Source organism: Coturnix japonica, chromosome 9 (genome assembly GCF_054131305.1).
Source record: "Coturnix japonica strain WE chromosome 9, WE-NBRP24, whole genome shotgun sequence".
In the NCBI taxonomy this organism is placed as follows: domain Eukaryota; kingdom Metazoa; phylum Chordata; class Aves; order Galliformes; family Phasianidae; genus Coturnix; species Coturnix japonica.
The window spans coordinates 10648192-10675020 of NC_140671.1; the positions used below are offsets into that span (position 1 = coordinate 10648192).

At 41.7% G+C, this 26829-nt stretch overlaps 2 long non-coding RNA genes across 2 annotated transcripts; one reads left to right on the plus strand and one right to left on the minus strand.

Moving 5' to 3' along the window:
* Positions 1-9525: 9525 nt before the first annotated feature.
* Positions 9526-10264, minus strand: LOC146759688 (uncharacterized). Its single transcript, XR_014931912.1, has 2 exons — positions 10094-10264; positions 9526-9791 (listed from the first exon to the last, which is right to left on the minus strand). It is a non-coding gene; the product is annotated as an uncharacterized LOC146759688 (long non-coding RNA).
* A 115-nt stretch (positions 10265-10379) lies between these two features.
* LOC146759689 (uncharacterized) lies at positions 10380-16107 on the plus strand. Its single transcript, XR_014931913.1, has 4 exons — positions 10380-10469; positions 10878-10930; positions 11626-11720; positions 15543-16107. It is a non-coding gene; the product is annotated as an uncharacterized LOC146759689 (long non-coding RNA).
* Positions 16108-26829: the final 10722 nt, after the last annotated feature.

Consider the following 26829-nt stretch of genomic DNA (forward strand, 5'->3'; position numbering starts at 1 on the left):
CTGAAACAGGAATCCCAGTTAGAAGTGCCAGCGCAGCCTAAGCTAAAGGATGGTGGCAAATCCAGCTGGGGTGGAAGGGCAGTGCTACTGAGGGATGTGGTGCTGTGGAGGGAGAAATGCCTTCAGAAGTGCTGTCTTCCTTGATGACTATAGTAATGAATTCAGCTAACGGCTGGAGAAAGCACAGAATACAATTCAGGTTAAATTGCAGATGTTCAGCAGCGCTGCCAGCTGCTGATCCCAGAGTGAGAGTGACTGTTTCACAGAATCACAGAATCACAGAATTACCCGGGTTGGAAGGGACCTCAAGGATCATGTAGTTCCAACCCCCCTGCCTAGCAGGGCCACCAAACATACACATTTACTAGATCAGGTTGCCCAGGGCCCTGTCCAACCTGGTCTTGAACACCTCCAAGGACGGGGCATCCACAACCTCACTGGGCAGCCTGTTCCAGGACCTAACCACCCTTCTAGTAAAGAACTTTCCCCTAACATCCAACCTAAATCTTCCCTCCTTCAACTTAAAACCATTTCCCCTAGTCCTGCTATTATCAGCCCTTTCGAAGAGTTTACTCCCCTCCTGGGAGTAAGTTCCCTTCAGGTACTGAAAGGCTGCAATGAGGTCACCCCGCAACCTTCTCTTCTCCAGGCTGAACAAACCCAACTCCCTCAGCCTGTCCTCATAGGGGAGGTGCTCCAGCCCCCTGATCATCTTCCTGTCCCTCCTCTGGACCCTTTCCAAAATCTCCATATCTTTTTTGTACTGAGGGCTCCACACCTGGACACAGTACTCCAGATGGGGCCTCACAAGAGCAGAGTAGAGAGGGACGATCACCTCCCTATCCCTGCTGACCACCCCTCTCCTGATGGAGCCCAGGATCCCATTTGCTTTCCGGGCTGCCAGAGCGCACTGCTGGCTCATGTTAAGTTTCTCATCTATCAGGACCCCTAGGTCTTTTTCAGCCGAGCTGCTCTCAAGGACAACTCCTCCCAGCCTGTACAGGTGCCTGGGGTTCTTCCGGCCCAAGTGCAAAACCTTGCACTTTGTCGTGTTGAACCTCATTAGGTTCACCCGAGCCCAGCTTTCCAGCCTGTCAAGGTCCCTCTGAATGGCATCTGTTCCCTCCACCATATCGACTGCACCACTCAGCTTGGTGTCATCATCAAACTTGCTGAGGGTGCACTCCATTCCCTCATCGATGTCATTAATAAAGATGTTAAAGAGCACCGGTCCCAAGACAGACCCTTGAGGGACGCCGCTCGTTACCGGCCTCCACCTGGACATAGAGCCATTGACCACCACCCTCTGTCTGCGGCCTTTCAACCAATTGCTTATCCATCTAGTTGTCCACCCATCAAATTCACCTCCCTCCAATTTGGAGATGAGGATGTGATGGGGGACCATGTCAAAGGCCTTGCTCAGGTCCAGGTAAATGACATCGGTCGCCTTCCCTTCATCCACCAACGCCGTCACTCCATCATAGAAGGCCACAAGATTAGTTAAGCATGACCTTCCCCTGGTGAAGCCATGCTGGCTGTCTCGGATCACATGCTCGTTCTTTATGTGATCAAGCATGTTGTCCAGGAGGATCTGTTCCATAATCTTCCCAGGCACAGAGGTGAGACTCACCGGCCTGTAGTTACCCGGGTCGTCCCTGCTCCCCTTCTTGTAAATGGGAGTGACGTGAAAATGGGAGTTTCCTTGAACTGTTTCCACTATCTGGGTTCTGGTTTCTCAGTAGACACACTGCAATGAGGCTGCAGAACCCTCTTTTTCTGACCTCTTTTCAAATCCTTCATCTAACATTTCACAAGCCCACCAAATTATAGGTCTCAAAGCATCACATGGAAGTCAGTGAACATTCCCTTTCAGTTCACACAAGAGGAGAGAAGCACAATCTTCTTTCAGGGAGTAATTGAAATACATATAATACATCTGCTGCTCTGCAAACTGTATTTGTTAAAGCTTTATGTGCCCACTGCATTGTGATGGCAACAGTCGGGGTTAGGTTTCTCCCATCTCCTTCACCTTCCACAGTTCTTAATCCAATATGTAAAGAAACTCAGGCACACATTTCAGCTTATAGAGAGTATCAGTCTGCCATACAACGCACATGTACTTTGCAATCCATAGGTGAGCTTACAGCTCAGGAGCACATGCACCAGGTAATTGCATGTTGCTAGTTCAGCCTCTTGAGTGCACTGCACAGGCTGGTTTACAGGCAAACACCTGTATTTATGGCCTGAAACACTGCCAGGACAGCTTTCAGATTCTGTGCTATGTGGTTGAAGGTGCCTCATAGATCTACCTCAGATCTACAGTAGATCTATGAAACAACCAAACATGGACCATAGCACAGAGTGGTGTGACAAAACAAGCCCACAAGTTCCAATTGCTACCAGTGAAATATGTACAATTGGAAGGTGCTCTGATTATTGAAACCAATATCTTTAGTTTTCCACAGAATACAAGAAGGGCTGGGCGAAGGGTTTGGTTTGGTGGTACAGTGCAGTATTGCACCTTATCCTTCTCCAGATGAAGAATGGACAATCAAATGTGAGTGCTCAAGGTGGTGCTGAAAAGAAGGGTGTTGTTTTGACACAACTTGGAGCTATACTTTACCTCATATAAAGCGGGCTCTGTACAAAGCCATATAAGGGACAGAAGCCCTGTTACATTAGGAGCGTTGCAATTCAGGTTTGTTTGGAATGGCAACAAACTTGTGTCCTTCTCTGACCTATCTGGAAACTTTCAGCACTCATTGTGCACACTGTCTGGGGGCATTTGCAATGCCTTATTCAATGCAAGCTTTAAAAAATGAAACCAAACCAAGCAGTTCTTTATTTATGCTGAACAGGAAAAGCTGTAATCATATTATTTTTGTTGCTGCCTTCACATAATCCCATTTTTTCTTACAGAACAAACATTTCAGAGAATAATCCTAAGCTGGAAAAGCCATATAATTTTATATATATATATATATATATGATATTACAAAAAATTTCATGATTAAACTCTAAATAAGATTCATACAATTCAGGACAATTCCAAAACAAAAAGTGAAGTGAAAACAGTTTCCCTTTTAGCAAATAGAAGATAAACTGTTATGGAAGCTACATCTAGAATGCTTTTATTATTGATAACAGCTGTAGAAAGAGCCATTACTCTCAGCCAGGCGGACCCAGCAGATAGAGATGAAGTGCCTTTGAACTAACAACTGATAAAACTTTTTGGAACAACAAGATACATGCACACACCTACATCATCTATACATTCCTTCTATGAGACCTTCTTGTTGAGGCTGTTGTGGTTGGGTGTGTTGGTGTTGTTTTATGTAAAAATAAAGCAAAAAATCTGTTTGGGGTCTCTAAGTAGCCCTTGTGTAAGGAACTGTGATCCTTGGAGTTCATTTTCAGCCACAATAGCCTGTAAAGGAAGAGGAATTCTCCTATGCTGATAAACTTTTCTGTCCTCTTGGCATTCTTTTTTGCTGTTCTGCAGTGAGGCATTACTCAGTGGGCCATATGCCAAAGATGCACCAGGCTTGCTCTCTCACAGGGACCTGTACGGGGATTGTAAAACTGTATCAGATTGCTAATAGCTTGTTGTTTTCCTTGTTAAGAGCCTGTTTTAGTTGGGGCAACTACTGCGTACATCTTAGCCTGCCTACAATTCTTCCGATGTAAAACCAAATCAGAGGTACTTTGCCACTCTGCTACTATCAAGGTCATTTCCATCCCATTACAGCATTACACTTAAGGAACTCTGGAAGACCTATGAGTGGTGACAGTCTAAACTTTCTGAATCACAGAGGGCTTATGCCTCCTTTCTCACCTTCCTCTATATCAAAACCAATGTAGGGGTAAGTATTTATTTTATGTCTTCCACAGACTGATACTTCAGTCTAGTAAAAAGAATCCAAAAGCTTGCTGTGAAGAATTACTTGCTAAGGAATTGTGGATGTTCTTAATGGCGCAGAACTGAGGAAGACCAGCTGTAAATTCCATGAAAAGATGCTTTCTTTCCTTCTTGACACCTTTTCTGTAGTCCTACTTTGCCTTCAAGTGCTAAGTATGGATTTTCTGACCACCGGGAAGCTACAAAAGACTGAGGATTTACTGAGATTTACTGAAAAACCTACAGCAGGATGTATAAAAGGAGTGATGGTTCTCGTGTAGAACTGAAGAGGGATGGAAGGAGAAGAGAAGCCAGAAAATAGGTGTTTTATTTTCTTTTCTTAATATTTAATTTTCCCTTCTTGAATTCTCACCATCGTTAAACTCGCTACTTGTCTCTGACCAGGACCAAGGTTTTGCATTTTCTCACCAGCTGGGAGTGGAACATCAGAGTCAGAGAACCACAATCCCAGCCGCAAGCAGGTCTGTCAGCCAAGTTCAAATGAGAATCTGTCACTTTGCAGCAGCAAGAGTCTGGGAGACTGAACAATTTGTGGCTCGTGTACATCTTGGGAAGACCGAGGGTCATAAAAGCAATTCTAAATGGGCACTTTACCGACAGCGCTCACCTTTAATGGCCTTTTTGTGAAGTTACAGCTTGGCTTTTAGGCTCTTTTTGCAATTCATCACTTAATCCATACACACTACCTTGGCCAAGAATTGGACAATGGGGCCCACTGTGTCTGGTTTTGTTATGGAGCAGCCAGAGTGGCTTTTAACTAAAACAATGTATCTGAAGGAGAAAAATGTAATCACCTTGAATTCCCAACTGAGTCAACTTACTTAAGGCAGCTTTGCAGACGTTGGTGTGTGTAATCGATGAAATCAGAACTGAAGCTACATAACTATGGCAGAAAGGGGTAGGAATGTCTCTGCGCGTATAAAATATGGGGGGAGAAAATCTACAGGGAAGAAGGAAATAACTGCATGCAGTTAGGTTTGTGAAAAGGCCATTTTTTCTATGACACAAAATCTTTCTGGATTGACTACTCAGGGTATCTTATACTGGCAAGGAATTTGTATTACGTGGTCCTGAAATTAGAAGGGGACCTTTCTAAAAGGCTTTTCAAAAATCATGCATCTCTCGGGACTGATCAATCCTACAGTCTATTTGTCAGTTTCTTTTAGGAACTGGAGGTGAAGAGTAGAAGTGATAACTCAGCCCCTGCCATGTCTTCTAATGCTGCTGTGCAAAAGTGCTGTGCTCTTCCCAGGAATGTGTAAGTCCTTTGGCAAAATAAAATGATAAAATAAAATAAAATAAATAAAAAACAAACCCATTAAACCCGACAGTCCAAAAGCTGCTGAGACATCAAACAAACCATCTTATTTCTATAACTAAAACATTCCTGGATACAAATGGAGCAGGTGTGTGCACACCCTTATTTTGAGGAAGGAGGAAGAAGTGCTTCCCCAGGCACTGAGGAAATATGTAACTTGCCTTTTTGGCACTACTGATTTTGAGGGATCTCCTACCTATGGGAGCAAGTGCTTCACAGAAGTTTATTGCGATCTTGCAAATGATTTCTCTTTCCAAAGTGCCCACTGTAATAGGGAACTATATAGTTGGTTTGTGGACTTGTGTGATTAGGAATGAATAGCTACATTACCACTATTTGGCTCAGGAAGGCCTGTAACTTACCACTCCCAAGTGGAACACTCAAACTTAAGATCATTTCTGACAGAGGTAATCTTCACTTTCTTAATTTGACAGCTCAAGTTTTAGGATTTATTTTGTAAAAACAAGATAGCATTTTTGGCGTAGGTTCCAGTTAAAGTACAGTAGAAAGCTGTGCGTCTGTAGAAGCTTCTAGAGGCAATTCAAAAGATGAAAGTAAGCCTTTTGAAAGCAAGTAGGGAATACTATACCCTTCCTTGGAATTTATCTGACCTTAATTTGTCTCTAAGTACCTACAGAAAAGCTCTAATTCTGGCAACCAAATAAGAGAGAGGGCCAGTCCAATGCTTCATAGTGACGACGATTGACTTCTGTTAATTTTCTCTCATCAGATGATTCCTTTCTACACTTGGTCATTCCATCTATGTTCTGGTCTTATTGAGCCTGCAGTCTTTCAAAGAACCTCTCACAAAGGGAAACAGGACTCCTCAGTGCACCTTAACTTAAATGTATCACAGAAACCAAAGAAGGCAAGAATTATTTGGCTGCAGTGATGTTTTCCTGTTTGGAGTGAAGCTCCAATGACTGTGCGGCATGATGAAGCACTAGCTCCATTTGCTTTCTGTCTCTTAGACCCCCACACCTGCCTGCCTTTTAGCTGCCTCTGAAGGCCGGCCAAGGGACATCAGATCAAATAATAAAAGCCACATTGAAGCAGTGTTTCAGCTGAAACGCTGTGAGTGGAGGCGAGATGAGGATTGGAAAAGGCTCCCTATAAAAGAGCCCACACATACATGCGAGAAGGTCATTAACTTGTGCCTTGTGCTATCTTTGCAGTCTCTGCTCCCGCTCTCAATTATTACATCAGAAGGAAATGAGAGAGCACTTTGCCAAATACTAATGGACTTGATGTTTTCATAATCTCAAGTGTGCAACAATCAGAGCTGTTTATTTTCCAAAGATGGGAACCAGGGGAGGAGGCTGAAGACTGTGAAGAGGTTCCAGAAAGCTCAAGCCAGTTCTATATTCATCTCTTGCTCCATCTGTAGCTGCCAGGCTGATAGTTATCTGAATCATTTGCTAGATGAGGCCTTGTGCTTCCTGAGGAATGTGTCAAAAGCCTGTAGAACTGCAAAGAGGCCTTAGAAGCTGTTCTGTTAAGTCACATGTGCTGTCCTATTAAGGGTGGGGGGGAAGAGGGGTGGAGGAAGGAATGTTATAGAGAAGAGTAAGACTGAAAAACAAGCATCTAGCAGTACTTAATTTGGGGGGGGGGGGGGGTATAGATATTACTCTATAACTAGGTATTATTCTATATCACAGCGTCAGTATGGACTGAAGGATACACAGACCATGAGGTCTCTGAGCTGCTGTAGTCACCAGGCTGCTCCACTTGGTGGACTCCGAACAGAAAATACTTATTCCAGTGTGACTCAGTGCTACGGAAGGCACTAACTTTCATGAAGTGAGGCCCAAACAATTGCTAAAGAGGATAAGGATGCTTCCTGCTCTTCTTTGCTGCTCAGACTTTGGAAAGATCCATCTTTGATAGGGGCCTCTAATGTTCCCTCCCTCCCCCCCCCCCCCGTTACAGTGCAACTGGGAGGGGGAATGGGCAGAGGATGTTCAAAGGATCCCCAAACAGTCGGGGCTCTTTTTGGTTGTGCCACGTGACAGGACAAGGGGCAATGGACACAAACTGGAACACAGGAAGTTCCATTTGAATATGACAAAGAGCTTCTAGACTTTGAGGGTGACACAGCCCTGGAACAAGCTTCCCAGAGGTGGCAGATTTTCCTCCTCTGGAGGTATCCAAGACCCATCCGGATGCTTTCCTGTTCAACCTGCAGTACAGAACCTGCTTTAGCAGTAGGGATGGACTCGATGATCTCCACCCCCTACGAGTCTATCATTCTCTGCTCTTCTGTTCTGCTAGGGAAACAAAATCTCGCCTACTCTGCTTCTCTAAAAGCCGAATGAATCAAATTTTAACCAGGAACAAATCTCTCGTGCTCTACATTATCATCAGAGGCGGCTGGAGGAGCGGCAGTGGCAGCAGAGGGGCGGCACAGAGCGCGCACCGCCGGGAGGTGGCACCGCAGACCGCGGATACGCAGCGCTGGAGGTGGGAACGCTGCTGCGGAACCCTTGCGTTAAAGCCTAACCAGCTTTCAGATAAGGATGGACGGGGCATTCGTTCTGACAGGGATTATAATTTTGCGCACGGATGAGATCTGAGAAAGGTCTGTGGTATTTATATTGAAGCAGACAGAAAATTAAAGGACTCTTTCACTGAGAATGCAGCTGGCTTAGAATCATGGGACCACGCCATAAGAGTGGAAGGCGCTCGTTTATCTTGTGGACCATCTCTGTAATTCCTGGATTTTAATGAATCTTAGAATCATTAGGGTTGGAAAACACCTCTAAGATCATCTAGTCCAGCCATCAATATTGCCCACTAAACCATGTCTATAAGTACTACATTTACCCTTTCCTTAAACACCTCCAGGGACAGTGACTCCACTACACCCTGGGCAGCCTCTGCGAATGCATTTCCACTCTTTGGGAAAAGAAATCTTCATAATATCCAACCTGAACCTCCCCAGCACACCTTGAGGACATCACCTTTCATCCTATTGCTGTTACCTATGAGCAGATCTAAACCCCCATCTTCCCACAGCCTCCTTTCAGGGAGTTGTAGGGAGTGACATTGCACTTTAATAGCAAATTGCTACCAGAGCCTTCCTTTTGTTGTACTTGAAATGCGGCACCCGGAGCTGGGTGGCATTTTCCATGTGCAATCTGGGCAACAGCAAATAACCAAGGGTGGAGGTGATTTAAAATCATGCACATAATAGTGAGAGGTTTTCCTTACAGCACTTTGATGCTGGCATCACAATGGTAAAGCAGACAATGATTATTTAAACATCAAGTCTTAAATACGCTTTAAATCCCAAAGAGTAATCATAGGTTGCTGGCATACAGGAAGAGACAAATATATAGGAAGAGATAAATATAGCTGAGATGGGAAATGATGATTATCCCCTGCCTAAAGTTAAACTGTGTATAGAAATACTGAATATGGAGGAACTGTGTCACTTTCAGAAAAAGGAAACATCCTAGACTGCAAAGGGTGCACTTGGAGGAAAGGAGATTAAGTAGAAAAAGCAACAAAGCAAACAACAAAAAAAAAGGGGGGGTTGGTAGTGGGGGTGGTAATCAGTCTAATCCTATGAAGCTGCCAGTAGCAAACTATCACATCTTGAATAGAAAGTCTGTCCTCCAACAGAGAGCAGATGGGGATGCTTGGTGCTCCACATGGGTCTTCCCTGTGTGTTTACTTCTTAAGTGTTTTGAGAATCTCATGGCAATCTTTAATCCAATGAAATAAACCCTGTCCTGCTCCTTGGTGGAGAGCTCTTTAATTCCTGCGGAAACACATGCCAATGAAAGGGGGGTACTGCAGCATCGCTGAGCCATTGGCAACATGAGCAGCAACTGCACAAGCAGCCATACTTGTATGCAGGTGGGGGGCTGGTCCTGCACCACACCTGCTGCTGGTGTGCAGCACTGTTGTATTGTCACTCCTTGTTCTTGTCTCGAGCAATCCTGCAAGAATACAAATGATTTACCCACCAATACATAGCAGTGCACTTCAGGCCTTGGTATCTCAGCAGTCCTGCTGAGACAGCAAAGATCCTTGTATGCTATTTTTAGATCCTTTCTCCTAATTCTTTCTGGATGCAACGTTCAGAAGTTCTTCTAGGTGTTTTTCTTGCATTTCAGCTCTCTGAGGATTCTATTAACTCTCCCCCATTTGTTTCCTCACTTAAGAATTTAAGTACATAGTTCAGGCAGGTACTTGCCTCACTGTAAGCAGTGGCCAAGGGCTATTTAATTTATACAAATCACACTGTCTGCCTAAGGAGCTAAGTACCTTTTATACATGGTAAAAGCACAGATTTACTTTATTTATTTATTTTTTCCTGATAGGAGAAGGTTTATGTTTAAAACAGACTAATGGACACCAGGTATTTTCCACAAAGGTAGCTATCCAGCCTACATTAACCAGCTCCAGGCTGTCTGAGCTCTGCTTCTCCTTCGGACAGGTGTCCTCACAGAGCTGCCTGCTAGGACTGATGCTACCTCCTGTGCTTCCACTCATGGTCCTTCTGCACCACAGGGCTGGATACAAGCTTGTATCTGCAGAGGAACCCTGGAGAAAGAAGGGAAGAATGACCCAGCTGTGGGATGCTGAAGCTGTTGTGGTAGGCTGCTCCTGGCTGGGAAGCTGAGGCTGTGCCATCCTCCAACAGGACCAGCCTATTAGTACATCTTATTACTCCCATGGGGGTAGAAATCTTCTAAAAATTCATCCCTCTCTTTGCATATTTTGGAACCCAAAGTTTCTTCACTAGCAGTGAAACGATAGTTCTGTGTTAAAATGACCCGCAGACTCTGGTTCCACTTGAGAAACATAAGTGGAAAAAGTGAAAAATGTGTAACAAGAAGACATACAGGTACATATTCTGCACTGTTCCGTCCACTTTGGTCCAGGGTTGACCAGGTGCAGCCTCACCCTGCAACACCAGAACTCTCTGAAGGTCACATTTTCAGCTTTTCAGAGCACTTGAATCCAGGGTGAGCGCCGTGGGGACAGCTCCAGGTCTGCTGCTCCACACGGTGTTCTTCCTTTTGTGCATCACCATGGTAAACAGTTAGGGTTGCCAGGAGCTTGGGTGCATTGTTTGTCTCACTCCCTCATCCACTCTCCCCCTCCTTCACCAAATGCTTTCTCAGTGATTAGTTACTGAGTAGAAGGGGCTCCAGTTACCATGCCGCCTGCCATCTCCCCTCATTTTATTGGAACTAATATCCCACCTGCGATGATAAGGTTTAAACTTGTTTAATCTCCCAGCTTAACTGTGGCGTTTTAATATTTTTAAAATGGTTGTTTCAGGAAAAAAATAAAAGGGGGAGGGGGAGGATTTAAACAGGTTTTGAATAAATAATAAAAGCCCTTCTCACAGGTTGCGATGCAGGCTGGGAGACATGAGCCATTTTCATCAGGTCAGGTTTCATGTTGGGTTATCCCAAGGTGGCCTGACTTTGTGGTGATGGATTTAAAATGAAACAGTCAGATGCAAAGCAGTTTATGGAGGAGAAACTGCTTTAATAATGCATTTCCTGCTCAGCAAACAGCAGATACAGTGACATTCATGGGGAATGAGAAAGGGAACAAAATCTCTCCGAAAAGAAACCAGTTTCTCCCTGGAGTTTAATAACTTTTTTCCTCCTACAGCATATTTGGGGAGATAAAAACTGACTTGAGGGACATCAGAACGTAGTTTCCAGGTGAGACATGAGAGATAAGTCTGTAATATCTTCGGCCCAATAAGCTGAAGCCCTTTCTGTATTTTTTCATAATGATGGGAAGGCAAACAGGTTCTCATTTCATCAGGAAATGTCTCTGTCATAAACAAGACCCCCCACACAGCAGGCTAGCTAAAGAACATTGTGCTGATGTGCAGAACACCTTGGTTTGCTTTTCACTCCATGCTCCCTGTGTTGGAAATGCTGCGTTTCTCCTTCAGAGGAGGAATGCTCCTGATTTCTGAGCAATAGCAAAGCCGTAATACCAGAAGTGTCTTGCCCTTTTAGCCTAAGCCACTAATAGGCACTTTCCAGGCTTACAAGTATCTATGGTTGAGATTGTAAAGCCTGTAAAATGAGGCAAGACTTTTAGAGCTTCGTTCAAGGCACTTCCCACTTCTGCTTATTTAGGCACCATTTTTGGTTGGAATTTGAGTGAATAGGATAGAGGTGGCCCACCCTCTTTTAAGGCAAAAGTGTGATGGAAACAGCCAGTTGAGTCACAGCATGGTTTAAGGGGAGTACAAGCAGCACCAATTCCCATGCAATTCTATTTGTATGGCTTCCATATGGTGAAAATAAGCTGTTATACAAATGCTATCAGCTAATATTATTTCTGTTCAGGGAAAATATACTGGTAAATATCGTTCACCTGTGTCCTGTCTCTGTTGTACCAGAAGAGAACTTGACTGCAAACAGTGGAAAGTGGAAAGAAAACCATCATGTCTCCAAGATGGATCCTACGCGGTAGATCTGTTAAAGATTCTTTGGAGTAAGTACAAAATTTCTCCATTATGTCTAATTGGGATAAAAATGACAGAGAACCAAATTACTGGCTTTTACTAAAGTATTTGTCAAATATTATGCCATAGGTGTTGATGGAGACAGGGTGAGCAATGCTTGATACAGATGTGCTTCATGTATTAATGTGTTCTTTGGGCAACAGTAGCATAAACACAGAGAATAGTTTGCAGGCCCTGTTTGTCCTTACAGTTCTAGTACACTCCAAGATTCCATAAAATAATACTAAGAGACACGCTTCAGGTGATAGGGAGCAACACTTGATGAAATGCCAAAAGTAGACTTGCTGTCCATGTATGATGGCACAGCCTGAAAATGCCATTCCTGGAAACAGTTTTTGGTTTCTGTTTAAATCAGTCCCTACTGAGACTAGTAGTCAGCACAGTGTCACTGCAGGACAATCTCACTTCTGATATCTGCCATGCTCATGTGTTTGGTTTCATGGGGATAATTTTTGTCTTGACATTAACAGGCGAGGGCTGTACACCAAGGAAATGGGTCTTCTGTGCAAAATACAGTTGGCTATTGGTAAAGAACACACACAGCAAAGGATTTTTCCGTGCATGTCAAACCCCTCAATATAGGAGTGTTCCTGTGGGGCTTGCAGGTCTTAATTATATACAATTAACCTCAGTGCAGTTATTGGTTAGTGATCACTGCCAGCCCTGATTCAATAGCAGATGACTGGAGAAGAGATCACAACTCACCAACAGGATAAGAAACATAATTCCGTTTTGATCCTTTTCTCCTTGGTGCCCCAAAATGCAATGTCTTTTTACGTTAGGCTGTGCAGATGATGTTCAGTGTCCTACATAGTGGAAATTGGCAAAAAGTAACAGTGAGTAACTTGTGTTGTATCAGTAGGAGCTGAAATTTATTTGGGTGTTTTCTTTCATGGTGAGAATGAAAATCTGATGGATGCGGATCTAGCTACAGAAAATATGGGTCATTTAAACTTGTAGAAATTGGAATCATCATAAAGCATTTCTAGAATGCTGCCAGTTTGGTTTGCAAAGAATTTAGTTAAGCAGCCAACAAACTGAACATGGCTCCAAACAGGAAAGAGGTGAGACCAAAGGAAACAGGTATCTGTGAAGCAGTAATTATTCCTTATTATTATTCTCTATTATTTCTTTATTTTAAAGAAGAAAAAAAAAAGCCAATGGTCTGGAAGGTGATGAGTTGCATGTTCTGTTCAGTGAAATAACACAGTGCAGTCTTTGGTGGTGAATCTGATTTAGCAGCATTCTACGCCATGGGTGGACACCCCTTGCAGTTATGCTGATTAACTGTTTCTGGGGCAGCAGAAGAGACTGCATCACTGAAACATCCCCCTGTAAAGGTTATTTTCGACCAGAAAAAATTGTCTGCTTCAGCTGATCACCCAGCCCAGTGAATCATCGTACTGCATTGACAGACCATTTCCAGCAGCTCAGATAAGCAACTAGGAGCAGAGGGAGATAGGGAAAGAACTGTCCTTTCCTGTCTTTAGGATTCTGATCTGCAAATTTCATATTGTAAATCCTATGTACAAAAAGATCTTCTTGACTTCAAACATCCCTCTGGGAATGCAATTTGTAACAAAAATAGGAAAGAATTAAGCTTCAGCATCAGAGCATGCCTCTCTTCAGGCCTTGCATTTTAAAACGTTACAAACTAAATTTCCTCATTTCGCAAGACTAGCCCATTGCCTTTCCTGTCATAACATCTGCATTATATTTGTGAAGAAAGCATCTAGCATTTCCCTGCCAACCCTCAATATCCTCAGGTGCAGGACATGCATATAATTTGCTCTTGCAATCAGTGAGCAAGCAGAAAAATAGAGGAAATTAATTTCTCTCATTCCTTTTCCCCATGTCCTATTTTATTCAAGAGCCTTTTAAAAACATTGGTTACTATATGATTATGCACAACAGGGGTTTGTAACAACCTCATCTTAACTCAACTACCTCTGCCCTTGCTGTGGAATGAGCGGTTGCCTTGGCAATTTCTACATGCAGCGCTCAGGAGCTACAATTACAGTGCTCTTCTCAGTAGTGATCCTCTTAGTTCTTTTTCTTAGAAGTTCATGACAAGGAGATATAAAAATACAGGTATAATGGATTGTTTTGCCCCAGTATTCCTTTTCCTCCAACCCTGAAGGAAGCAAACCTACATTATCTAAACCTGCTTGCTCTTCAACAAGAAGAAAAACCCATTTGTGTAGGGTGAAGTATTGCATTACCTGAATGTTACAACCAGATAAATTAAGCCACCCAAGGTGGTAACACCGAGTTCCATATAAAACCTGAGGACTAGAACAAGGACCTCTAGGGCAGTTCTATATTCGAAGAAACTGAAGGAAATATTGTCTTGTATCATGTAGAAAATACATCCAATCGAGCACGTACAATTATCTCACTTTTCACTGCTGGCTCTGCAAAGTTGGAAAAAGTGTTTGAGCAGTGGTTTATACTGAAATGGGAGGGTCTGTTCCTTCAGCTCCTTATCAGCTCAGGCAGTTCATTGGCTAAACCTTGTGGCAATCTACATCAGTTGCATTTGCTCTACATGCAGTAGCAATGGACAAAACTAAGCTAATGTCAGCTCTGTGATGTGAGCAGAAAGCACTCAGATCCAGTTCAGTTTCTTGACTACACTATCTCTGCTGGGTGATCACAGTAAAAACAGACTCCTTGTCTATGAAGCTGATTATGACTGGTAAAGGGGAAGCAGTGCTGAAGTAAACTCCTCTGACATAGTGGATTACTATTTTAGAGAGAAATCTGAGAACAGAAATGAGATTAGTTGTACCTCTGCTCCCAGTAATCAGTGAATGGTTGCATAACAGGGTCATACATTGTTTAAATCTACATGTGAAAACTCCGTATTTCATACTTAAGTTTGTAGAGAGTATGAGTACCTGAAAGCAAAACTCTCCTTGGAAAAGGAGGGAAAGACAGCTGTTTTTCTTACTGCTGGGAAGGGAAGGCTATTGCACTGAGGGAGGTTGCTCTCACCATGCACAAACTGTGGGACTTCATAACAGAAATGCCTAATTGCAGCTGGCATTCTGGACACTTTAGTGCCTGTGCCTGTGGGCACTTGGCTGGTGAGCAACATCATTTCTGACATGGGCAACGTGAAAGCTGCAGAGGAGACTAAAATGCTGAAGTGCTGGTTCAACAATTAAGAGGCTAAAAAATTAAGCAGCCCTAAAGCTTAAACAGTTCAGTTCTAACAGATAAAAGAGGTTTTAAAATGGAACATGGGTTTTCAGTTTTGTAAACATGGGCCTTCTCTCTTTCCTTCTCCCCTGCTGTCACACAGGACCAGAGATGCTGGTTTTGAACCAAGATGGCAGTCACCAGCCACCATGGCTGAGAGATGCCATTGTTAATTATGGCTTCATTCACAAATGCTGCTCAGATTTAAGAAAGGGTGAGAAATATCGCATCTGAGAGCAGTACGCTCAAACACAGTCACTAATGCTGAACACTTCCAGGTAGACTACAAATATTTAGCATTTACAGAACAAATTCAAATTTAGCTTGGAGGACAGAAACTGCACATACCATAAATGTTCTTGCCTACTCAAATGAGAAGCAAAATGAAGAACTTAAGAGTCAGTTCTTCATATAATAATTGTCCTTCCAGTGCAGTTTTGAAATGTCCGTTCTCCAAAATAGATGTGCAGATTTTGAGAAGGAAAGTAGCAGGCTCTTCAGTGCCAGAATGCAGTGATCACTCTCTGACTGAGAGGAATCACAAGTCACTCTGCTCATAAAAATGATGTTTCCATCTGTTTGTGCAGCGTACAGTACAGTGGGACAACTTCTGAAGCTCAGCTGCATCCTGAATCTGGCTGTCCGTGATTGAGGACTTTTCAACTCTACAGCTATTAGATTTGAGTAGTTGGCAAACTGTTGTCTTCTGGTTTTATTTAAGGGTTGTTTTTTATTTATTTCTTCCTCCCTTACTACAAGTACCAAATAAAGAACTGTATTTTTGATTTACAGTAGAATTTATTAAAACTCTTCATAATAAATATCAGCACACTATCCAAATGCCATACCAAAAAAATCCCTGTCAGTCTAGTCTTTGATCATTCTTTTGAATATCAGTAGTCTTGCTGTGGAAGTTTAAATCTTTTTGTTTGAATGTGAGTTTGTTACACAGGTGTATGGCAACTGTGGAGTCAGGGCCTGAACCACTGATTGAGCACCTGGGGAAAGGACCCAGTCAGCCCTGGGAGCACAGGTGAAGGCAGTTCAGCTGTGTGATAGGAAGGGGTGGAGCCTGGCTGCACCTCTCAGACCTCATTTTAGGGCTGACTGCCACTGGGGAAGGTTCTTTCCCTTTGAACCTGGATACTTCTGATACAGGTGAGCAATCTTCTTCCCTTTCTTTGTAAAATCTTTCTATCACACTGGTACTTCTGTTGTCACACCTCTGCTATAATGCCTTTTCCATTGTAGTGATCTGTTCAACTGCTACAACAGCCTTCATTGTGCTTGGCTAGTAGTAACATTGATTTTACACTGTTCCCCTGCACATCATTTCACAAAGAGTGTCTTCATTTCTGGCCTTGTATCTTGGGAAACTAACTCAGTCATCCATGTCAAAGCATTTTAGGTATAAGCATATTGCATAGTATTCCTTTGTACTGCTAGACATTTGTTGATCTTATATGCAACAATGGTGAGTGCTCATTCTTACATCAGCTGTAAACTAGGTTGTTACAACTGAATGAGACCAAATTTGTACTGGAAGCAAGGGATACAAAGGTCACTGAAATCAACTGGAGAGAATTTTAAGGGCTTAAATGTAACTGAAAGAATTTTTGTTCAGTCTAAGGGTTTTTTTATTATTACTTCAAGTTTAGGCTTTTTGACTTTAGGGAGAAAACAAATCAAGAGCTATTCATGTGTTTTGTTAAGTTTTTACATCACCTTAGTAACGTGCTCTTGCCCATTTCAAATTGCATGATGGTCTTTAAGTCAAAGAGCAAATACTACAGACAGATACTCTTGATTTTCTTGGTACCATACCACTGTAACCAGTTGGGGAAGTCCAAGTTTAGTTTTCCTTCTAAGAACTAAGCAGTGCAATAGAATATTTGAAACATGTTTGTTTCAGCAAGGACCTAAGCTTGGTTTTGGTCAAACAAGGAGTGTCACTAATCCACCACTTAAATAAAGCCACCTTCAGGGCAGAAATTGGCAGCCATTCAATGTGATGGACTGGTGCTGCACAATGGTTTAGTATTCACTGAAATTTCAATGACGTATTAAGGAAGAGAATGTAATTACAGCAGGAATTTAGACATAATGTCAGGATTAGCACCTCTACCCTTGTGAAGAGTGCCACAGGATGTTTAGTAGCCCTGTCATACAGTGAATTGCGTGATCTATGTCACTAACTGCATTGCTACATTTACTTAAAACTCATATCATTGTATGCACTATAATTCTGCTTAAGTGTTTGGAATTTGACAAAATCGCACCTTGAGATAGCAAGCAATCTACTGTTGCACTTAACTAAATTTCAAAGGACCCATGTACTTTTCTCTTTTGCCCTTTGCTTTGTGTGTGTGTGTTGTTGCACAGTCAAAGGAAACAGCTTTTTACGTGAATGATGATTAATAAGCAGCCCTGTTGAAGGGTGAATGGAGTTGGTGTTAAGAACAGGCTCTTTTAATAGACATTTTAAAATGGGTTCTAACATGTGAAAATAATAGGCTGTCAAATGGCTGTTCAGGTGTACACCAAGATAATAACATGCATTTGAGAAAAATGATAAGTTAGAATACACATTTTTACAGTATGAAGATAAATGGTGAAATGCACACTTGCATTCCCCAATGTAGAATAAGGGGGAGGGGGAAAGGGAAGAATCCATTTAGAGTGGAATTGTGAGTAGCCTAGACATCTCCATTGCCTTGTGCTTGAACTATCAGCTGAAAGTGTCAGATCTGCATGAATTAAAGATGTAAAGCCTTTACAGTTTCCATTTATCAGTTGTTACAAAGACCTTTCTACAAAGCTGAAGGAATTTTAGGACAAGATATTGTTTAAGGGTTTTGGTTGTATTTTCAGTATGTGATTTTTCTAGGTAGAAACAGAAGGGGATCTTTTTACAAACAGTGTAGTGAGTGAGAAGCTTAATGAAAACAAACTATTAAGCCTTCTGGTTTCCTTGTGATCAATGTCAAAACATCACCTTTCTTATTCATGTGGGACTTTGACAGGTAGTAATTCAAGTTGTGGGCTAGTAAGAGGATCGCTGTCTTTTTCTATTTTTTTTCTAAGTATACCGCAGTCCAGAATCCCCTTCCCTGATTGCTGTATTGACCTCTGAAGAACAAAGTGCCCAACTATTTGAAGTTTAACCTCAGATACATGCAGTGAGCTATAGGCATTTCCCTATTCCCATTGATGTTGCCGTTTCCTAGCATTTGATAAATGTTAAGTCCTCTCCCTTTACAAAATGTTTTGATATTTGCTTCAGTTCTTAATTCAGTCTTTAATCTTTGTTGTGTGCCTGTATGCTCCAAAACAAAAAAGGTATTCAATACAGTTCCCTAAATGGCATGGAAGTCCACATACTGGATAGAGAACTTTAGTTAGCAGGATTTAGCCCTGACCACTTCAGGACTAACCAGAAGTTAAGCACGTGATTAAGGGCATTATTCAAATGCACTGTGAATGCACCCATGTATGGAGCATCAGCCTCTCTTAAGGAGGTAGATAAAAGAATGAACTTTGAGACTTACAGATGGATTGAAAAACACAGTGAAAATTCCTGATTGTTTTCCATGTTTTCTTAGTTAACTTGGTAATCTAAAAGTATTTCCCATAGAATCCTTCAGTTAACCAAGTTTCTATGAGAAGAATAATAGAGCCTAGTGGTGTTCATGCTGCAAAGAGCTACTGCATCCACCAGTGAAAGTAAGTGTCAAACCAGGTTAAGCATTTATCTGTACTGATAGTACTCAATTAGAGCAAAAATGAAACAAGTCTTTGGAGCCGTAATTCAAGTGTGTGCTAGACTTTAACATAAACTCTTGAACAGATGATTCAGAAATAATGGTTTTATTTATTTAAGGTTACTCTAATTCTCCAGCTTTCTAGATTTGGAATGAAATGAAGTTTAGAAACAGGTCCCACTGTTACAAATAGCATCTATCTATGTTAATAGATCTAAACCAGACCTAGACTGACATGCTTCCAGCTGAGTTTAGAGACTGCAATCCAAGTCTGGACCTAGACCCTGAATTTACAGCTCAGAAGCAGAAATCCTGGGAGTTACTTTAAGTTGGTGGGAATTCTGATTATGACTTTAGCTTCTAGTTTTACTTTAAGTACAGAATTGAGACTTGACATACCATCCCTTTGGGGACAACTTCTTTTAATTTAACAGGTTGTGTGAATTCTCAACTGCATTCATTTGGGACTTAGATAATCTGCGTTTTTCCTGTTCGTTCCAGAAACATTGCTTTCCTTGCTTTGGGTAGGTCCAGAGTCTTCATATAGATTGGTTCCAAAATGAAAGACTTGTGTCCTATTGTTTCAGTTGCAAAAAAATAATAAAACAGCCAAGAGTGCCAGGTAGGACACTTTCCTCAAAGGAGAAGATTGCCCAGGGGCTATAGGGTAGAATACCCTATGTGGAGTCTTTCCAAGCTTTTCAAACCAAGCGTCAAAGAAGCAACCCTTTGGCTTGGTAGTGAGAAAATGATGCCCTGAGGTGCATCTTCTGTGTCAAGAAGGTAGCAAGCAACAGGCTCGTAAAACAATGTTTGAAGAAAGGCAAAATGAGGGAAAGGGAAAGAGGTTCTTATTAGCTGCAAAGTAAGGCTTTTCAATCACAGTGTTTGACAAAGAACAGAACTATTTGGACAGTAAATCACTGTGGCCCACTGAGAAACCCGTGCTGATAAAAGAGAGTCTGACAGACAGGCCAGAGAAGAAGTTCAGGGTGGCTTGCAGGGAAAATCTTTCATTCCAAACACACACACTCCAGACCAGCAGAGACAGGAGGAGCAGGTACAGGCAGGCAGTCCTGATCAGGAGGGTGAAATGGGATTTCAGTTCTTTATTTCTACAAAGAGAACAGGAAAGCCCCTCTCTGATGTTTTTCTTTGTGGGAAGGAAGGCTGGCTGCCCTCCTGACATTTTTATTTATTTATTTTTTCCACCTATGTATTTTAATTTTTGTGAGACAAGCTGTAGTTTCAGACTTAGTTGGTTGTACTTCCATCAACTCCTGGCTCTAGTGACAGAGCCCTAAATGACAGGGCAGCAAAGCAGATCTTCCTGTTTTCTGGAGCAAACCTGAGCAAGCACCACTTGTTTGGCAGCTGAGTATGGCTGGGGAAGGTATTTGCAAATCATACGGAAGGATGCTTGTTAAAAAGCCTTTGAGATAGGAAATAAAGTATGTAGGAGCTGGATTGACTTAAACAAGATAAGTGAGCTCAGTCACAACACAATGACCACAAAGTGCATTCATGGAGATTGCTGTGTATCATGTACACAGCTAGCAGGATATGAGTGACTCAGAACATTGTGCTTTGCTTGTAAAACCTGCAGTGCTTTGAACCTGCTTCCTTTTTAATGACAAGAATATCATATTCTTTGCCTTCCTTCTTCCTTCCCACTTTCTGCCTTGTGCACTTTAGTTTTACTCCCAGAGCAACAGGGAGTATAATGTGGTGTAATGTATATACCTCCTAGAGGTAGAGTGAGGGAGATAAGAGGAAAAGCAGCAGACTGAACAGTTTAAACTGTATGTTCCCTTCTGACTTTTCTCTTGAGTCTACAACACTGCAGGTATAAAATTTCACTTTTCTGCAGAATTTGTGGGAGTTATCTGTAAGATCTGAATTAAAGAGACAATTAGAAAGGAAAATAACAGGGAAAGTTTTAAGATTAGCTTAGGTAAACTTTTGGTCTTTTGCTAATGGAGGGGATGAATATGGAATACTACACATTGCCCTAGATACTGATCTTGATGCTAACGTTCACATTATTCCATTTTAACTATACCCCCTTGTTAAAGCCCGCTTTGCAGCACCAGTGTAGAACAAGCCCAGCACTTTCACATTGCCCTTTCTAGTGTTGTGCTAATGTTCCATCTCTCTTATATTTCAAGTTTAGGGACTGGATGATAAGGAAAAAGACCTCTCAAGCAGCATTTTCATCTGTCAGTTTTGCAAGTATGTTTTGTACTAGAAAAGCAGCAGAGATGGCTTAAAATGCAACAGAGATTCTACGAGGGTTACTCCAAAAGTGATGTCTCTCATTTTATTATATTGGCCCATGACCTCAGAGGCATATTTTGGTGGTATGGCATTGGAGTTTAAACCTTCCCACCAGTATTCCGCTACATTTTTTTGTTGTGTGACAGATGGCAGCAGAGAGGTATTCTGACAGAATGGCATCTGGCATGGACCGTGTATAAAATTGTAGAATCATGGAACCATTAAGGTTGGAAAGGACTTCTAAGTTCTCAAAGTCCAAATACCACCATGACCGCTAAATCAGATTCCTTAGTGCCCTATCTCCATGCTTTTTGAACACCTCCAGAGATGGCAGCCTAGTCCATTGCCCAAAAAAAGCAGCTCTGGGATTTTTCTCCTTTTCAGCCTTATCTTCTGCCATCATAACAAATCTCTGCAATCAACACTTGACCAAAGCATCTTGCTGTGTCCGGTATTTGGAGTTTTACTGTTGATCCAGCTAACTTGACATACACATAGTAAGTTACAGCTTGTGAAACATCTTTGTACGCTTGTGGAAATGGTAAGGGAGAAAATGTAAATAGCTATTAATACTAGATTGCTACAAGTAAGCAAATGTACACTTAGAAAGTGTTTAACAGTAGTGGGGGGGAAAGGGGCGGGGGGGGGACGTTTTCCTTTCCTACTGTGGAAAGCTTGAAAGGGGAATTCCGGCATCTGCCATTATAAATAAATCACCAAAAGCAAGGAGGTACTAACTAGTTAGACACGGTACTTTCCCCAGGAGAAGAGTATCCTGTTATATCACTGAGAAACATTCTAACCTGAGGCAACTGATCTTAACAGTTCAGTGTCTTGAATTTAGGGAGTGAGAGAGAAAAAGAACTGTAGCACTCACGTTTTGTTGGGAGAGAGGCCTCCTGATTCCACTGTAGTTGAACAAACTCATTGTCTTTCTGTGGAGAGCTTTCATGCAACCCAGACCAGATAAAATGATAAAAGCTATTTAAATTTGTTAAATATTTTAAACCCTCTAACTGGAGATATGGGGGTTTGGACACAAATGGAAGCAAGTTAGGTCACAGTTGCATCTGTTTCAACAACCTGTCTGTTACAATGGTCATTAGAGGGTGCTAATCACAGAATCGTAGCTCAGGTTATGATAGAACCATAGACTCATTTAGGTTGGAAAAGACCTCTAAAATCATCGGGTACAACTGTTAGCCGAGCACTGCCTAGTCTACCACTCAGCAACATCCTTAACTGTAATGTGGCTTACACCCTTTTAAATAATGACAAATTGAACAGTTATAAGAAATAGGACAAGCATAAAAGAATATCATCGCAGTTCAGACCCTTCGGGAACTGCAGATATTACAAATAGATGACAAAAGCTCCTATCACAGGCTTTTAGCTGAATGAAAGCCACCTTTCCCACTTACCATGTCTCTAGATTGATACCAGAGTATTACATTCAAGATGTGTGCAGAAAAACATATCTGTAATGGATTAAAATTGGGTTACTTTCACTAGAAAGTTCCTATGTGTTGACAAAAGGTAATTATGAGATGATAACATCAGATGAAGGGAGGGTTTGAAATAGAGTTGGCTACTTTATGAAGACTTCATCCTTACGACAGTAATGTGGCTTAAAGGCATTCATTCACTTCTTGAGCCTGTATTTTCTATCTTCCTTATGAAAGCACCAAGACAAAGCTATTGAATGGTTGGGGATAGAGATGCAGTTGATCATTCTAGTTCTGTTCTGTTCTTTAAATATAGTATGTGTATACACATAAATATATTTAAATTCTACCTAGGCACAAGAAAGGCTTGCTTAGCCCACCATTCAAACCATTCAGTTGGGTGATATCAGATGTGGGTTCGGATTACTCTAGATAGAAAGGCATAATGAAAGTGGGCCTTCTTAATCCTTAATGGATGTTTTCTGTAAGAGGCAAACACATAAAGGAGTAATAGCAAGTATTTTTATGCATGCAACCTCTGGTTTCTTTGCTTCTCCTATAAATGTCTACTTTTTCTCCTTCAAGAAATTGAGAGATCTGGTTTTGAGTTGGAATGTTTCTTAATACTGTGTAGAACTAAAACAAGTAGCAAAATGAATAATTTACTCAGTGTAATCCAAACCTGCTTTTTTTTTTTTTGTTCGTTTGGGTTTGGCTGTCAGACCAAAAAAAAAAAAAAAAAAAAAAATTGATTATTGAAGGGCGTAATTGTGGGAGATCCTGTGCAAAAATCTCCTCTCAATTGGTAGTTTAACCATTTCCAGCCAAGAAGTACTCAATGGTTGACTGTGTCTCTGTCCTAATACTCAGCAATGAGCTTATTCAGTGATCTGATCCCAGCAATAATAACCATAGAGAGAGCCCAAGTCTGAGTGCATCCTCACAGGCAAAATGTTCAGGTGAGATTCTTCCTTTTCCAAAGGCTACTGAAGCTGGAAGAGGACATGCTGAGAATATCCTAAAGTATCCATGCGCTGCTTTTATATGTATGGTGTCTCAGAGCTCATATTCCAGAGACCTCTTGGAAGTAGCTCAATTAAAAGTATATGACCGTTCTCTGTGGCTGCATCTGCTGGAGCTAATTGTTTCATTCTGTTTCAACTAAAAACATTTAGTGTGAGTGTTTTGAGTGTTTTTTTTTTCTTCCTTATTTAGAAGGTACTGAGTTGCAGCCATGTATAACAAGAACAATTTCTTAATTTTAATTCTTGGCCTTAGATAATCAAGGATACAGTATACAAAAACTTTCTGTTACTTCCCCTCATCATGGGTCACTACCTAGCAGAAAATTTTCTTTTAGAATCACTATTGCACGTAGGGAAGCAGAACCAGGCTGAAGAATCCAAGATGCCACTGTTGATCTTTCTAAAGCAAACAACTACAAATTGATCAAATTAGGATGAGTAAGAACTGTAGGTAAATAATACCGTGCTCTAGGCTTCATACTTAGCCACTTAAAAGACCTAATTTTACATGTAATTACCTCATTTTCAGTTTCTAGAACTTATTTGCCAATTAACTGTCCACTGTGGGAGGCCCTTGTTTGAGAAATGGAGGTTGATCATCCCAATCTAAGATTCCCCAACCCAAGTGTGTACTGGAAGATATAGCTTTTTTGCTTATCAGTATGTGCTTGTCTCACACAAGAACTCACATACTCAATGTCCTGTAGACCCTGAGAGTTGAGAACAGGAATAGCTGAAAGTCCTCCTCAAACCCTTCCAAGGTCATAATGCGGAGACCCCCTACGGCAGCTCTGACCTGTCTCAGCACAGTACAGATCCTCCACCGTTCTGACAGGCTGGCAGTTCATCATCCAGATTAAAGACTCTGATCTCCCCTGTTTGTCAGCAGAGCTGTCACAGGTGAGATTTTGCAGATTTCCAAAGGCAGGTGAATTACAGAGTCAAATGTGACTTGGGGGCAGAGTCAGATTTTGAGGGTAGGGAGTACGCAGTTATAATTCCTTGATGTCTTCAAGATGTCTCAGACATGGTGCTTGGTGCTTCTGTCTGGCTCTCGCCCATGATTGTGTTGCAAGAGGCCTAAGGGACAGTTCCTGGAATTCTTCAGGTTGTCAGGGAACTGCTACTCAGGCAATAGGTTGCATGGGTATTTCTCAGCTCTAGGAAGTAAAGATTTAAGCTCTATATTCATTCATCTTTCAGACTTCCAATAGTCACATTAAGAAGGGTATTCTGGGTCCAAACCCTTTGCTTTCTCATATGTGAAACTTTTTTTTTTTTTCTTCACATCTCACACTTTGAAGGATTATGGACACATAAGTCCTGTGCATCCTGTAGGGCCCCGGTGCTCTACAGGGTTTTGTCTGAACCTGAAGGTAGGGTCAGTGCTGCAAATCAAAGCTTTCTTAAATAGTCAGGACACAGAATGAGATTTTGTTTCTGATGCTGAGCTTTGAATAATAGTAGTAAACACCAGACAGTCTTGTAAATTTTATGTAGTTTAAATGTGGAATTGACCATAGACAAACTATCATTTGAAGGACACCTCACAGAGAAGCAACAGACTAGTAAGGAAAAGCCTAAGCATGACTGATGGCAGAGAAAGGAGATTGATAGATTACAGGTTTATCATGCATGAAAACTAATCATGATCTGATTGATTTATACACCGTTTATGTGTTACCTAAATAATCTGCCTGATATCTGAAAACTATGATGATGATTTTATTTTCTCTTCAAGAGTACAAGCAATCAGCAAATAAACTACATAGCAGATAGCAGTATAAATGATGCATTTTTCTCCCCTTCCCACTGGTATCCAACTAACACAGTGGCAAATTATATTCTATAGTGGGGGGAGGGTGGCTGAAATGATTTATTAACACAAAGCTGCCTGACAGTGTGTGAGGGCTGAGTTCAGTTCATAATGAACAGACCATTTAGTGATAGCATGAGTGGTGAGATCAATATTCTCTGTGGAGAAAATCAGGGGTCAAAATGCCCTACTTTGAGTATTTTCATTTTCCCTAAATGTCATGTATACAGTGTATAGTCACACAACTCTCACTGTCCTACCCCTACCACTCCTCAGTACTTAAGCATATTTTCCTCATGAGTTTAAAAAATGGTGGAATGGGTCAAAAAACATTTAGGAACCTGCAGCAAACATCAGTTCAGAAACTGTCTTTTAATTAAGCCACAGTCATTATGAAACAATTTTATTTGAACATATTTATTACTCAAAGCATTTCCTAGGTGTTTTCTGTATATGTATTGCTTTGGTCAGTCAAACAGCAAAGATTTAGGCATCCCTTCTTTGCACCTGACAACTCCCAGTTATTTGTCTGAGAGAAGGGCAGAATATTCTCAGTGACAACTCTAGTCATGACTTCATGTGAACACAACCTCTGTGTTACTGATGTCATCAAAGTGTCTCAGAGAAAACTAAATCATAACAGAAGTGTCTCAGGTTTATATCATGCACTGCTAAAAATAATGAGGAGAGTATGATAGTAGATGTAAAATTGCTTCCTTCTTCTCAAGTTTATTCTCTGTTGTCTATCAAACTGCCCTACTGGAATACCTATAAATGATAGTTGTTTGTGTGAGTGGGCGCAGTGGGAAATACCATCTTCAGAGATGTTGTTTTCCCTGTGTGTTCCATTTGGGCACATGATATATCCCCAAGGTGAAAATAAATGCTGCTCTTATATAAAAGAATTGGCACAGAGAAGTTAATTTCTAGTTTACCTAAGCCAAGATTCTTTATCTGAGAGGACTAGTACCAGATGTGAAGATGAAGGGGAAATAAACTCAAAACTAAAAACTGAGGCCAGCTAGCCCTGATGAAAATTCTTCCTGACTGCAGAAAGTTAAAGAATGGCTGGGAAATGAGTTCAGGCAGCACAAGAGGAAATTGATTAAAGAAAAAAAAGCGTATGCAGGGAGAGATCATCCCAGTCATACAACTACTTGTAAGGTGGTTGTTTTTCGTACAGTTGGAATAGGTTTCCTCAGAGTTTATGCAATGGCTTTTTTGACACAGTAACAAACCATATACTTGGATCTGAGAGAACACAGTGGAGAGCTGTGGTCTCATGAATGTGAGATTGTACAGGGTGAAAACTTTCTGAAGGAGTCCCTGGTTTTCACAGCACAGCCCATCAGCAGGGTCACAATGAAGCCTCATGATGAGCAGCCATAGTGCATCTGGAAGAGGTGTCTGGTTTCTGAGCTAAGAGGCAGAAGCGGGACCCCAAGGGAAGGCTCTGTCCCTGACCCCCTTTGCCCTCCTTAGTTCTGATCTTTATTGGGCCGTCTGCCTTGTAGCATCAAAGGCAAAAGCAGGCCCGTGATTTGTCCTAC